The following is a 15,623-nucleotide window of genomic DNA, read 5'->3' on the forward strand; positions in this document are numbered from 1 at the left end:
ATAAAAAACTATGATTAAAAAACCATATACCACTGCATACTTTATGTAAGCTATGCCTTATTTATTACCATTTATATGTTCTACATAAAAAACAGCATAAGTTAATACCTTACTGATCATCTATTGCCTGCATCCTATCTCTTCTCAAACAACTTTTCATGGTTGAACGCCCTACAACATTGTCCGTGTACCCTCATATGTCCTGAAACCGCTTTACCAATGCGTTAAATTACACTGTGCCACCCCAGGTTTACCAATCAATCCCTTGCCTTAACAAAACCACCTCTCTCAAAACAATCGATTGAAATATGCTTACCGTGACTAATTTATTTGAACTGCATATCTGATGCCTCATGCACCAATAAAACTAATTCAATCTCTTGGCAGCGCTGGTAACGTATTTAACCCATCTTGTCGTACTAATCTTTCTTCAAAACAAACAGCACCGATGACAGTGGCAACTAAGTCTGCTAACTCGAGCACGCTAAGTTTTAAAACGCCCATCCAATTATCCACACTTGTGTATGTTAAAGCAGAGCTGCGTTACTTGTGCCACTTGACCCTGATCTTTCCCACTACCTTCCCATTGATACTACATGTCCCAGCATGCCCCATTCATCCTCCCACTTGCAATGCCCAATCACCCCACATCCCTGGTGTCAACAAAATGCGCCAACATCATAGGTGTAAAAATGATGAATATACTGTAAATATCAAAACCGATACTGCAGTGTTCAGTGCCAGTTTAACACAATGTCCGTTTTCACAGACCTTGCATGATGATGTCAGTGAGACTCTAACAAGCACCGTTTCAACATATCTTCCTAAAAGGCTGCCTAAAAGGCTGAGGGAATATAAGAGTTTAAACTCTATAAAGATTAAAGATCACCAATCTTTGCCTTTCTTGCAAGCTTCACATGGCTACATTGGAAGTACTGATAGACAAGAGTGGCTCGCACCTACCTTGCACGTCCAAAGTACGGTGTTTTTTTCAAAACTCGACTGGGGCGCAAGACTACATTCCACTTCATACAGTAGAATTGTGAGAAGTAAAAGACGCGCATCTTTTATTTAAAATATTCCTCTGGAAAGCAAGAAGGCGACTCCCCACTTTATGCGGCAGAACTGCGAGGAATTAAAAAAACACGCATGTCTGTTTTCCCCCAAATATACGTTTGTCTGATATTACGATGTGGCAAATTAAACAGGGGGCACATTGTAAAAACTGGGAACGAATGAGCTGAAAGTGAAACCAAGGAGTCTCGCCCGGCGTCTGCTTAGACTGGCACAGATTGGCAGGAGCACAATTATGAAGTCCAAAAATAAACAAGTTTTAAGCAAAGGCCAGGCCCCACGAGAACCCAGGAGAGCTTTCCCTAGCTAGGTATTCAGCAGAGGAGCACTGAAAGGAATGTTCGCAATCTCTCATGGGACGCAAAATCAAGCAGGAAGACTCCATACTATAAAATTAATGGCCGCCCCCGATGCCCCAATTCAGCTCGGTAACTTCAAAGTAAACCAACCTGCTGCACGCTCATTTCAAACCACCAAGGCTGCAGGCGCCTTTCTTTTTCCAGCAACTGTGTCCCGGAAATAGGAGCTGCCAAAGTTGCATAACCACTCCCCTGCACTGTGCGCCAGCCCTGCCCCTTACCATTATCCTGAATGGTGCTCCACTGACCGCGCCCTGGGCCAATTTCTTAGCGCCCCATTTGAAAGCAATGCACTGCCACTTTATGCAGCCACTCCCACAAGGCTGATGTCACCAGCCTCCTCGCTTGCCTCGAGGGCGAGGAATAGTCCTCGCCCAGCTTTGCACTTGCGCTCTTGCGCAGGAAGACTCCGAGACAAGCACAAGAAAAAGATTTTACATAGTTTCACTGAAATTATGTAAAATCTTTTTTTTTGTTTCATGGGGGAGCACTAAGCAGTGAGGCTTCTTTTAAAACTGCTCCATGGTGTTTATTGAACACCACAGAGCAGTTTTAAAAGAAGTGATTCATTCTCTCTCCCTTTGGTTTTCTCGATGCTGGTAGGTAGGGCAACACCCCCTACGCCCCTTAATACCAGCCGCCACTGCCAGAGTTATTCCTACCAGGCCTCAAGGCGCCATTTAGACAATGCTCCTTTGCTATTTTTCATTGACTCTTCCACCCCCTGCTCGCGCAGCCTAATTATACTAATTGCAGCGTAATGATCTGGAATATTGTATTCCTAAAGTCCCTGGGGGTTTATCAGCAGGCAAAAGGACACTGTTGTTTCATCCCACCCCAGCCGCAAATAAACAGCACGGGTGCCCTGCAATTGGGAGCAACAAAACACAGGGAATACAAACTCCCATCAGATGATAATTTAGAGAGTAAGGTTCAGTGATAGGGCAGAAATAACGTAGTTTTGCTATCTCAAGAAACGGTAATACAAAGTGTACTTAAATTCAAAGCAACATTTTTTTTTTGTTACTCTCGATGGGGCTGGTTTCCGCGCCCCTGTGAATTTTGATGTGTGCGGTTACCAATTAGCAGATACAATTCCAGTACCAGATAGTGTTAAACAGGGCTGCATCATGGTACCTATCCTTTTTTTCGCTATAATACTGCTGATCTTCCATCTTTTTCTGTAAACTTCATAGTCATTCACCCCAAAATTGTCGGTTTTAATGTAAGCGGGTGATTTTGCGTTATTTGATCTCCCCCTTCTTGAGGTGCAGCAGCAGTTAACGGCGTTAGGTAATTATGCCCAAGAAATCATTTAATACAAAAGTTAACCAAAGTAATCGTCATTGGAGCAGAAGACTTACATTCTCCTTGGCGGCAGATAACAAACAACACTCCGTAAGTGTGTATGAGCTATCAATATTTACGAATTAGAGTAACCAATACCTTTCCTTGGTCCTCTCATGCCCAAGGTCAATTAGCGAAGGAAAATTATGTTGGGCTTGATCTCTTTCAGTTTTTTAAAACTTTATGTAATACAGACTTTTTATTTCTTTTAAAGGTGCTCTCACTCAAAAAATATTGTCTCTAGTGCTCTACACAAGTGAAAATCAAAGGCCTAATTTGTTCGCCAAATCAGAAAAAGTGGAATTCCATATCTGGAAATGATTTCTGACCTTAAGTAAACAACGCTGATCAAGGCTATTCAATCTGAAATAAGTTTCCTCTGTATAGGATATAGACATCAGATAGAACACCGAAAAGAAGCAAACTGGGAAGAGCTGTGTAATGATGTTAATTTGAAGTTTTCGTTTTCAAACAAATGCCTCTGTTGCTAGATTTTCTCAGATTGACAAAGAATGATTGTAAAGGTACTGTCTGATAGAGCAGTAATGACATCCTGGCTAATGTTTCTAGTAAAAAAAGATGGGCAAGAAGTGTGACACACATCCTGCTTCAGACACAGAGAATAAAGTTTCTTATTTGTCTGTTTAGGATGAATTGAGATATTTATAAAAGCAGAACTTGATGCAAAGTTAGTAAATGTTAAATGGATTTTAAATTGGTGGGCTTGCGATTGGAGACTATATTTGGTTGAAATGTAAAAATATTAAACATGTCTCCTCTAATACAGGATCTTTCATAGATTCACATGGTTGAATTATTCACCTTTGTCATGCCTGGAACACTTGGTAAACAATGTTAACATTGCAGTATACATTAACACTCAATAATGTTGGGAGATATGATACGAGTGCAGAGCGTGAGTAGGGGGAAGCATTGGACTCTTGAGTTTCACCCAATAGTGAACACTTGTCGGATCTGACTGGCTCTGACGGTAGTGCCTTTGAATAGGCATTGCATCATACTTGTGTCTGAAAATGCTGCCCCCACCCCATTGGCCGCACACATGCACATTGTGAAGTAGTAACACATACAACAGAGGAAGGGTTTATGTTCTTTCTTCTTTTCCTCTCGAAGTTGAGAGTACACATTGGACTCCCATGTCTAGTCTGCACCCACCACACATACCTAAATGAAACTGCCTGTGTCAACTGTAACTATGCTGCAATGTTAGTTCTCTGTATTTTTTATTGATAGAAAACGGAATAATCAAATTAAAAGAAACACTCAACAGCAAATTGCAAATACTTCTGCATCCTGTTCACTTTGTAATAAATGACCCAAACTCCATCCAGTTTCAAACCAGTGACCTTAGCTGCTCCCAACTCAGAGGCTTTCAACTGCCAGATTTTCTACCGCACATAATCATTCAGTGTGAGTGACCCTCCAGAGATCTTTCACTTTCAGGAGAAAATACCAGAATGTAGAAAATTTAGGATACAGGCATTCTTCAAAAACAGCATGGTAGACGCTTCCGAGAAGAAAACTTTCTTCAAAGTGTGCAAATCCTACAGACAGGATGACCCAAACACAAAATGCTTTTGGAGTCTTCATTTAGGTCGCATCCTAGCAAAATGTGAAATGTGATATGTGCTACACTTTTTCCATGAAGACTCTCAAGGTTAGGGTGAGAAGGCTTGCTTACGGAAGTCTTGAAAAAAAAAAAGCTGAGGTCTCATCCTCAGGGACCCAAGGTAGGCTATTAAAGTAAACTCCAGGGAAGCCAAAAGCTAAGGCTTCTAAGCAGGCGAATAGACACTCCTACCCTCCCCCTAAGGGTCAGATAACTGGTCAGCTACTAACTGAGGTGCCATAAATGGATTATAAAGGTGAATCTTAAGGGCACCCCTATAAAGCGAAAAGAGTGTTAATTCCAGAGTGTAAGGTACCAGTAAAGAAGGCAAAAGTCTCCTCCTATCCTGCACTGCTTATAAGGATGTTATTGCTTTACTCCTGGGGAAAAAGTGGAAGCAGATTTTACCCTGTCATAGACTGTGAAAGTAATTCCGCCGACGTATTGTCGTTGATGAGGTATTCAGAGGTGAAGTTTGGGCATCTGCTGAAGACTACAAGTTCATCATCAGTGAGACCATTACTCAAGTCATCTCATCTGTACTATTGATAACACAGCAGACGACAAGCAAGAAGTCATGGTGGTCAAAGGGTCTCCCACTGCCGACTGTCACCATTGAGAACCTCCTCGTCAATGAATGTTTGGTCATCAACAAAACAAGTACCTTCACCAACTGGTCCTCTGTTGTCAACGGTCTTAGCACCGTCAAGGAGTTGTCCATCTACTAGGCTTTCACCGTCGTTGAGCTGTCCAGCAATGACTTATCCTTTGAAGATAATTGCACTAGTAGTATCTTAGTATCATCAGCATCGGCTGTCTCTCCTCTGACTGTGGTTTTGCCATTACAGTCTTTAATGGTATTGCCTGCATCTCTGTAGCCTCCAAAGAAGATTCTGCAGTGCGCGTCCTCATGGCAGGAAGCTGACGATCGAGACCCAGAGCTGGATCACATTGAGGCTTTTTTCAGTGGTGACGAAAACAATCAGACAACCAACAGGCTACCAGTCCAAGAGGCTCAAACATTCAATATGTTGATTCTGAGGATGATGAGGAAGACTATTATCAGCAAAACAAGCCTCACTGTGCCTGCGCAGCGGACGCCACCAGCGCGCCAAAGGCAAGCGTGTCTGCGTCTGTCTGGGTCCAGGGGACACCCACTATGCCCGATTAGCACCCGCTCAGCCCTTGCATTATTCTGGCAGCGTATTAAGGACACTGTAGAGGCCTGTGGCTGGAGCCTGCTATCACTCACTGCGGGCAAGTGAAGGGAGCACATGCTGTACCAGCTGCCCTTTCAGTCTTAAAGAGAGCAATATAACACTCCAGCAAGACCACATGTAGCGCACCCTTATTAATTGCAGATCCCTCATCAAACATAAAATAGAAATCTATGATTTCCTCACTGACCAGCCTGATGCAATGTTTCTCACTGAAACCTGGCTCAGTGAGGATTCTGCCCCCGACATACTAGAAGTACTCCCAAATAACTATGGCATGCTCAGACAAGATCGCACCCTAAAAAAGCACGGAGGTGGAATAGCCGTAATGTTTCACTTATCCCTCAACTGCACGCTTGATAAAGTTCAATTAGGAAGCTCCGAGGCGGCCTTTATTAGCTTAAAGAAGGCTAATGACGCCGCAATAAATGGTCTCCTAATCTATCGCCCGCCTGGGCTGCCCACCGATTTTACAATGAATCTTGTGGATCTGGCCACACAACTAGTCCTTAAATACACCAACTTTATGGTTCTGGGTGATCTAAATCTTCACATAGAGGATCACCTCAAGACTGAGGCACAAACCTTACATAAAGAACTAGCCAGCCTACAACTAGAACTTAAATCGATGGCACCAACACACTGTGCGGGCCATTTGCTGGACCCCATTTTCTCAAACCACCCGAGCCTGGTGGTTGAGCATCCGACCCCTGTCCCATGGTCTGATCACTACCTCATTGAATTCCGTATACCCTTACCTAAACCACGCTCTATAAAAATCAGAGACCCTACGAAGGAATTGGTCCAGGTTTAGAAGAGAGAGTTTTTCCAGGGCACTTCAGAAAGCTCCATCTCTACTAAGTAACGACATTAACATGGCTAATGCCTCAGTAGAGAAGTGGATTACGGAAGCACTTGACGAGGCAGCCCCCTGGACCACTAAGACACCTAAGAGAGGGTCTAAGTCAGCGCCCTGGTTCAACGAAGAGCTAAGAAGTGCTAAGCAAGGCTGTAATCACCTAGAACGTAAATGGAGAATAGCCTTCTCTACAGAATCTAAGGAAGCTTATAGAACAGCACAAAACAAGTACCACTCACTTCTCAAAAAAAGGCGCTCTATGTATTATAAAGAGAAAATTGATATGGCAGAAAACTCATCTAAGGAACTGTATGCCACTCTGAAAGAGATTCCATCTCTTGAGGGAACACTCACGACACCGGCCTGCTCTATAGAGCGATGCAATCTGATTGCATATTTCTTCCTTCAAAAAATATCGAGCATATATAACTCCTTCCTGGAGGAAGCCCGGAACTGCTCTACTGAACTAAAAGAGAAATCGACTGAGCTGGGTTGTCCACCCCTAAGGGAGTTTCTCGCCCCCCCTGCAATAAAGCTTAAGGAAGTGGCCTTAAAAATTAAATCAGGCTCCCCTGCCGATCCAGCGGAAACCAACAGAATTAAGGAGGGCACGGAACTGATAATACCTCTCATATAGCAACTAATAGACACATCCTTTAAATGTGGTGAGGTCCCTAGGTCATGGAAACACGCGATTGTTATACCTCTAAAAAAAGAAACCCTCAGCTAACCCTGAGTTACTGGACAATCTCCGCCCCATCTCTCTGCTCCCCTACATATCTAAAACCACTGAAAAGGTTGTGAACAAACAATTAGTGACACATATTAACTCACACAACCTTCTACATCCTACTCAATCAGGTTTCAGAGCATCTTTTTCAACCGAATCTGCTCTCCTCTTTGCAACAGAGACTATACGGAGACGGGTGGATGCTGGTCTGACAGTAGCCTTGGTCCTATTGGACCTAAGTGCTGCCTTTGACACTGTATTCCATAAACTACTTTTGCAGCGTCTACAGGTGTGCGGATTATATGGGGTGGCACTACAGTGGATGAGGTCCTTCTTGGAAGATCATAGTTTCCAAATTGTACAGCGACCTCATCGGTCAAAAATGTTGCCACTTCATCAAGGGGTCCAGCAGGGATCTATCCTGAGCCCCACCCTCTTTAATCTGTATATCGGTCCACTGGCTGAGATTATGGACAATTACAAGATCTCTATGGTGTCATACGCTGACGACACACAGCTTCTAGTGACCCTTGCGCGAGACTCTGATGAGTCAGCGCTACAGTTCTCTTCCTGTCTCAATGACCTGGCCTCATGGATGTCTAACAACTGTCTTAAATTGAATGGCAGCAAGACATAGGTCATGATCGTCGGGAAATCCCCTTCCATCTGGGGTACAGCCTGGTGGCCCCAGACACTGGGTCCTGTCCCGGTGCCCAAAACAGAGGATCGTAAACTCTTGTTCGAGTCTCAAACTGGAAAGGTGGCAGGAAGATGCTTTAGCACCCTTAAGATGCTGAAAAAAACCTTAGACATCCTTCCCGTATCAGCAAGGAAAACCATAGTACACACTCTGGTGACCTCGCAACTTGATTACTGGAATGTCCCATATCTGGGTGCCATCAACAATACGGAGCTTAGGGGGTAGAAAGGCAGGTCGCCCCCCCACTCATTAGCTAATTACAAAACAAGACCTGCACAGAAAATATGTCAAAAGAGCAGGTTTTTATCAGTAACCCTTAAACATTCAAAAACCTCTATGTTTCGAACTATCATAAGGCGGCCAAACGGTGTGCCGTCCAAAGATCGGGTCTGGTGTCACTCAATTTTTAGAAGAACCTTATTCGTGTCTGTGTGTGTAAAAAGTGCCACCCCCATTTTCCTCTACCTGGAATGTGTAGAAAGGAAAGAAAAGAAAAATCATGTGCATATGGTGTCCACTAGAAAACAGCTATACTGAAAAAATGAAAAAAGGGGGGGGAAAGGATGGCAGTGCCTCACGGAAGTAACACCATGGAGGGTATGCAGACAGGTACTCGCCTGCTACCTCACGTTCTCATCATTAGCAACTGTCACCCAAAAGGAAAAAACTCAAAAACCTTGTATAAATAACACCTATAGTGCTGTGTGTGAACACTGAACTATGATATGTATATCCGTGTTCAAAAATAATGTCAACCCTTATAGGAGAAACGGGGTCTGATCAGAACCCTCGTCAATCCACATTAAAACCGAGCAAAACAACACTGGCTGTGTGATATTTATTCCGTGCTGTGTGTTTGCTCACTTAAAAACCAACATGTTTCATTGCCTCAGACATCTTGCGGCAATTTCATCAGGGCTATATCTGGGTGCACCAAAAGACTGTCTGAAACACCTCCAACAAATTCAAAATGCGGCAGCACGCCTTGTCCTCAACCTACGTATACACGCTTCAATGACGAAAGCTCTTGATTCCCTTCACTGGCCGCCAATTGGGAAGATAATTCTTTTCAAAGCCATGTGCTTTTGGCACCAGAGCATACAGGGGAAAGGCCCCAGCTACCTGCACAACGTCCTCACCCCGCATAATCCTAGTCGACAGCTAAGATCGACAGAAGTGCATCTACTCAAGATCCCTAGAATAAGAAAGGCAAGGATGGGAGCTTACTCATTTGGCTATCTAGCGGCCAAGAACTGGAACACACTCCCACTTTTGCTACTTGCAGAGAAATCTGAACCGACCTTTCGTAGAGGTCTGAAAACCTGGCTATACCAACTCTAGTCCGGTATTCTTTCTCCCAATCCTGCTATGTGCTTCTAGCGTGGGGACACACCTATGGGGGTAGCCAGGCGCTCTACAAATTAACTATTATTATTATTTATTAAAAGTAAAGAGACATTCCACAGACCCCAATGGTACAAATACAACATAGGTCAAACTCCTTGCAGGAGATGGTAAAAGGTATTTATCAGTGGTTACCGCTGCTGTCTCTTCCACAGACTTCATCAGCATCACTTTCAAAGTTGCAGCAGCCAGGGCTTCATCTACAATCAGTATCGCCTCAGTCTCTAGTTCCACCTCAAGTTGTGGTTCCTAGTAAGAGAGAAAGTCTGTTAAATCAGTCTTCTCCTTTCAAGCTTAATGAATTTACTGATGTAGACATTTCAATTTCTGATTAAGAGGAACTTCAAGTAGGGTAAACAAATCAAGATGACTTTGATGGCAAAGACTCCAGCCATTCACCTGTTTTGATAATGATGACAACACAGACTTTTCAGAGGAACAGTTAATAACACAATTGAAGGATTCGGGATAGAACCAATGTATTATATAACCACCTGCCAGCCCAAAGCCCATTCCAAGAGATTCACCACCAGAAGATACAGGCAAGTTCCATGATTTTATAGAAAAAGCATATCAGAGTCTTAAATTGCACATTTCTGCAGTTCAAAAGTCATGTTTTCATTTCGATTTTAAAAAAGTGACATAAAAATGGCCATTCTAACCCCATTCTGGACCATGTGTGGAAAATTGGCAACAAGTGATGCAAAATCTATTAACATCTGTCAAGTTTGTCCTTGATAGAGAAAAATAACAAGACAACCACATTGGTGCCTGCTTGCATTTTGAATCAGGTTAAAATTTAATCAGTAGTGTCTGCAGCAGTGCAGCGGAGATCGAGTGATCCTTATACATCTTCCACTGCTCCTACAGTTAAAGAAGTGAGAAAGTGGGACTCCATCAATAAGCGTGTCAACTTACTGGCTGGAGATGTAGGCAAGATCACAAATGCATCTGCTGTGGTGGCTAGGTTTAATAGACATTTGTGGAGTGATATAGCACCTCTATTCGAGTAATACAGAGGAGGAGAAATTAAAAATAAAAGCAATTGTTTGTCATGGAGAGCTGACTTTTTCATCTTGGATAGTTACGGCTATGGATGAATCTAATTGTGCTTTTAGGCAAATTGGAAATGCAGCCTTAAGACGATGTTACATTTGGCTGAAGAGCACCTCCTTCAAACCTGAAGTGCAATTGAAAATAATGGATGTGCCATTTCATGGCAATACCGTCTTCAGTAAGAAGGTTGATGGCTCACTTCTATCAATAAAAACAGAGACGGCCAAGTGTCTTGGGACTAGCCTATTCCAGGTTACACAGCTTTTAGCAATTACAGGAGTCAGGATCATAGACCGTTTCAAAATCGAAGGTTTTCCTATCATACAAATACTATGCTAACTATGGTCAGAAAACCAGACCCCATAGGCAGAGCAACCAAAAAAACATGTCTTTACGCAGGAGCAAAGAAAATAACTCTGAAAAAGTACAGATAGTCCAAAACGTAGCGGCCTGACTGGTACTAAAACTGCCAAGGGGGTTCTCAGCCTCGGGGGCACTCCAAACCCTCCATTGGCTGCCAATACACAAAAGGATCCTCTTAAAGATCCTAGTAATCACCTTTATAATGGTCAGGTTAACTAGACCCAAATACCTCAGGACTAGAATTAAACCTTATATTACCCAACGTCCTCTGAGATTCTCATCTGAAACTTCCTGGCACTTCCCCGCTTTCACTTGACGTCCAGAGGGAGAAAGTCAATGGCTGTCCTTGGAACAAAAGCTTGGAATTGCCTGCCCACCCATTTGAGACTTATGCAGTCAGAACCCATGTTCAAGAAACTGTTGAAAACCTGGATTTTCGCAGCCCCAGATAATCTGGTATTATCTCTTATCTGACCGTTTCCTGTTTGAGACTACTCTCCTCCTTGCCTCATTTCACATGCTTTCAGTGCCAAGATGCTCCTCGGACTGAAAGCTGCACTATATAAATGACTGCATTCATTCATTTATGTCCAACGCAGGAGTGGAAGCCAGTCATCCAAGTACGACAACAAAGCCGGAAGAGCCTGACTCTTCAAGAGCAACTTCCTCTTCTTCGAAGGTTTTGGTGGAAGAAAAAATTTCACTTTATCTAAAGAACGATCAGGCCATCACGTTGGACAAATGGGCATTAGATATAGGAAAATTCCTTCTTATCCTAGTGATTGTAGAGAATCCGCCCCCTAAAAAAAAAGGACAGCGCAAACATCTGAAGGAATTGCTTCATAAACTAAAATGCCCAAATTAATAATCAAGGGAGCAATGTAACAGGTACCGATTTCAGTGAGGGATCTAGGAATGTACTCAAGATTTTTTGTAGAATTGAAGAAAATCAGGAGAATGGCAGCCACTTTAAGATCTCAGAGAGTTAAACAAATATGTAAAGAAACACAGCTTCAACAGGATTATACTCCAAAAGATCTTGTCCTTTCTCAAGAAAGAAGATTATCTAACATCTTTGGATCTCAAGGGTATTTATTTTCACATCGCAATTCCTGTGAAGCACCGAAAGTATCTGTAGTTCAAGGTGAAGCACCATCTCTGCCAATTCAACGCACTACCTTTTGGGCTAAAATCTTCACCTAGACACTTTAAGAAATGCATGTGGCACATCTAGGAAGGATGAGCTGTGCAGTTTATCCCTGTTTGGTCAATGGGTCATAAGAGAGTTGGCTTTTCAAGACTGCAAGTATATGTCCAAAAATACCGTATCAGTATTTTCAAGCTTGGGTTTAGCGATCCACAAAAGAAAACCAAGTCTTCCCCCAAGCACACACTTGGTTGTCTTGGGCGCCAGAATCCAAGCAGGCACAGGAATGCTTTTTACATCTCAGGAGAGAGGAAACTAATTCAGCAAGCTGCCTTTCTAACAACAAGAAGCAAGGCATGGTACAGAAAGTCAAGGCAGTTCTAGGGACCATGTCTTCATGTACCCTGCTGGTACCTAAGTGTCATTTGAGAATGAGGGTACTACAAGAGCAACTGAATATTCAGTGGCGTGAAGTAACTGGAGAATGTGAGGGTATAATACAAGTCACATGATTAATGAAACAAGCACTGCAATGGTGCCTCAAGAGGGACAATATTTGTAGCCATTAGTGCCTTCAAAGCATCACCAAAGTTCTAACTACAGACGCTTCATTCACAGGTTCAAGAGCTCGCAAGCTGAATTTGATCACCAACGACTTATGGTAAGAATTAGAAAGAAAGAACTGTAGTGATGATACCTATCTCCCTATGTACAATGCTAAGTTAGCACAACCGCGTTAGATGTTAGAGAGCCATCTTGCCGCTTCTGCTGCTTTTGCATGCGACACTGTTGTTACATGTTATTAATTGAGAAATGCTTACTCGACTTTGCTTCACATGAGAACTGTCTGTTGTTTAACATCCTTAACAGTGAGCAGCGACCTTGGTCTGTACATTGTGTAAAGAACCAGTCTGGGTCACTAGACGGTGCATGTTGTTGTGTTCAGGTTGATCGTACCACTATTTAGCCATAACATGCACGCAGCTGCAGATACCTGAAAGACGAGTGCTTTTTAATATTGCAGTGCAGCATGTTTTAGAGTCAGTCGGCAGAAGAGTGTTCCCAGGAGAGAGCCTAGCTGACCCTGTGATGTGATTCCACCAAGCTGACCTATACGGTATGGGGTTCCCCATCCAGGCCTAGAGACCTTCTATTAGTCTAATAATAATACTATTAGTTTAGTAGCGAAAGGAGGGTGGCTGATTTCCACTGTCATTTTATTATGATTGCTCCTTTCATTTTCTATGGTATTGTAACAATGCTGATGGTTCTGATCTTAACCATTTGTCTGCTTATGTTAGCCAAAATACTGCATCTTAGGACACGAGGTTTATAAATTAAACTCTTTAAACTTTAACCGTGTCTCTGTTTATTCTGTTGTGGACTGATATGAGAATAATAACGAAAAGGTATTTCTGATTCCCACCATTCCTGAGAATATTCTAAGTCGCTTGTTCTGGGTTGTCTATACATTGGGACCGCCGAGCTAGATCTCGGATAACGAATGGGACACTAAGCTAGTCGGATAAGGGGTTCTGGGTTCTGAGGGGAGTTTTTGGTACACCACAATTCTCTGAGGTCCTGGGTTCCTGCGCATAGTTCTGTGCATAAGCAGAATCCCTGCAACATGGCGCACCTAACGTTTGGTCTATTGATTTGAGACGCCTTAGTAGTGCTTAGATTAGTCCACAACACCCTCACTCTGGTTTCCGGTTGACGGGAGTGATGGTTTAACCTACCTGGGTTTCGACTAATAGGTTCCTTCAAGCTTGATCATTAAAAAGGTTATTTTTCCTGAACCCCAGTGCTACACTTGATATCGTTGTTACGCTTTAGTGTGTCCTGATGGCGGTCGATATAGCCGCGCATAGTCGTGCTCCTCTGCGCCGTCATTTGACGACGTATGGGGTGCCAGATGAAGGGATGGCTGTTATTTTTGTGGTCAGTGCTGATGCGTCATACCCGTATGAGTTGTTTTACTCATGGGTGACTTTTCCGGCGGTGGATGACGACGATACGTTTCACACCTATACTGCCACTCAGCTTCCTGCGGTCTATACCCCATATAGGACACAAGAAATTCCGATCTCTGCCTGGCAGCATACTATTTGGTTTAATGGTGCCCTTCCCCATGCGGTTACACCGGCGAGAATGGGCCCACTGTCTATTGCAGGGGCCACATGGCCGGTGCTAGCCCGTTTTACGCCTCATCCCCGCTATCTCACGGTGGCGGTGGCTGAGTTGCGTGTGCTGCACACTGCCCTTATTACAGTACATAGGGCTTTGGTGCAATACGTGTCACGCACAGTGCAGGCGGGGGCACCTGCTGTTGCGGGACAACATACGGACCACTACACAGTGGTTATTAGTCCTGTTATGGTTAATTCGGTGGTCGGCAAGCGCCCCACCAGTAAGGATGAATTTCCTTATTGGCTTGCTGAGAAATTTGATCAACTGGAAGCAGTTTTTCCGAATACTACTCCTGTGGAGAAACACAGGATCCTCACCATTACTTTGCCTAAGGACCTGGTCCCGGACATTGCCGATTGTGACAACTGGGGGAAGGTCTTTGCGGCGACCTATTCGAAGTGCTATGGCACTCCGTCTATGTCTGTACTACCCTCCGTCATCAAGAAGGTTCAAGAGAACCATGGTGCGGAGGCGGCTATTGAATTGGGAATGAGGCTTGTCGACAGCTTCGATGTGGTTTGTTCCATGGTAATGGGCAACCTCAAAGGAGATGCCATGCAGTTCCAAGTTGGTAATATGCTGGAACTTGTGGATGTGAACGACAGGCCCAGGGAATTCGCGAAAATTATTGCGAAAGCCTACAGAATGGTGGGTCGTAGCGCCTTGGGTGTGAAACCCACCGTGATCATTCCTGATGTAGTACAACAAACTAAGGTGAGTTCGTCTACTAAAGACGAAAAGCCCAACTTTCCAAAGCAAAGTTGGAGAACTAAGAAACAGGGGAAACAGCAACAGAAACAGGGTTCTCGTTCTGCCTCACCCGTCCGGTCGTCCAGTGACCACACGTATAATCTGCGCGATCGTTCTCGTATTAAGTCACCTGATAGATTTCAGGTTTCTGAACAACGCTCTCCTCGTTCTTCGCAGGAAACATCGGCTTCACAATCCGGTGGCGGAGACCGTGGGAAAGGAAGAGGTGCTCAAGGTCGTGAGCAACCTCGCCAGACTGACGGTAAAGGCAAGCAGGACGAGTCTGCACGTCAACGGCCCCCGTTTCAGAAAAAGAAAGTTGCTGCACTAACAGCGAGGTATGCCTCAGATGGTACGGACACAGCTTCGGAACCTGACATGGGCGCTAACGCTGCTAGACAGCGCGGCGGAAGTTACAGTAGTGCGGCAAGCACTGCGTCCATATCTGGCGGTGACAGCAACTGATACATTTGTGAGTGTTGAAACTGCTGATACTCACGTGGCTCCCCCTGAAAGACTGTTTGAAATTGTCCTTTTAATTGAGGGTGACATTCAACGCAAAATTAGAGTGGTTTTTTAGGATAATCTGACCTCCACCTATGATATTCTTTTGGCGGAGGCTGATTGGCCCCCGGCTTTTGTTTTAGATGCTCCTCGAGGGGAGGACGTGATCCTCCCGTCCTTTGGGCACACAGTGCCGACGGAACATTCTACGAGGTTGGCCGGGGAGTGGGCGCAGGTCTTGCGCCTGCGTTGTATCGTAATCAGGTCGGCTGGGATAAATTTTCTCCCAACCA

The 15,623-nt window shown here is 44.0% G+C and overlaps 1 protein-coding gene across 2 annotated transcripts in view; it reads left to right on the forward strand.

Moving 5' to 3' along the window:
* The window catches only part of OSBP2 (oxysterol binding protein 2), a 1,376,304-nt gene that overhangs the window by 1,052,355 nt on the left and 308,326 nt on the right, over window positions 1-15,623 (forward strand). The window lies entirely within an intron of this gene.

The sequence above is a fragment of the Triturus cristatus genome, chromosome 11, assembly GCF_964204655.1.
Source record: "Triturus cristatus chromosome 11, aTriCri1.1, whole genome shotgun sequence".
NCBI lineage: Eukaryota > Metazoa > Chordata > Amphibia > Caudata > Salamandridae > Triturus > Triturus cristatus.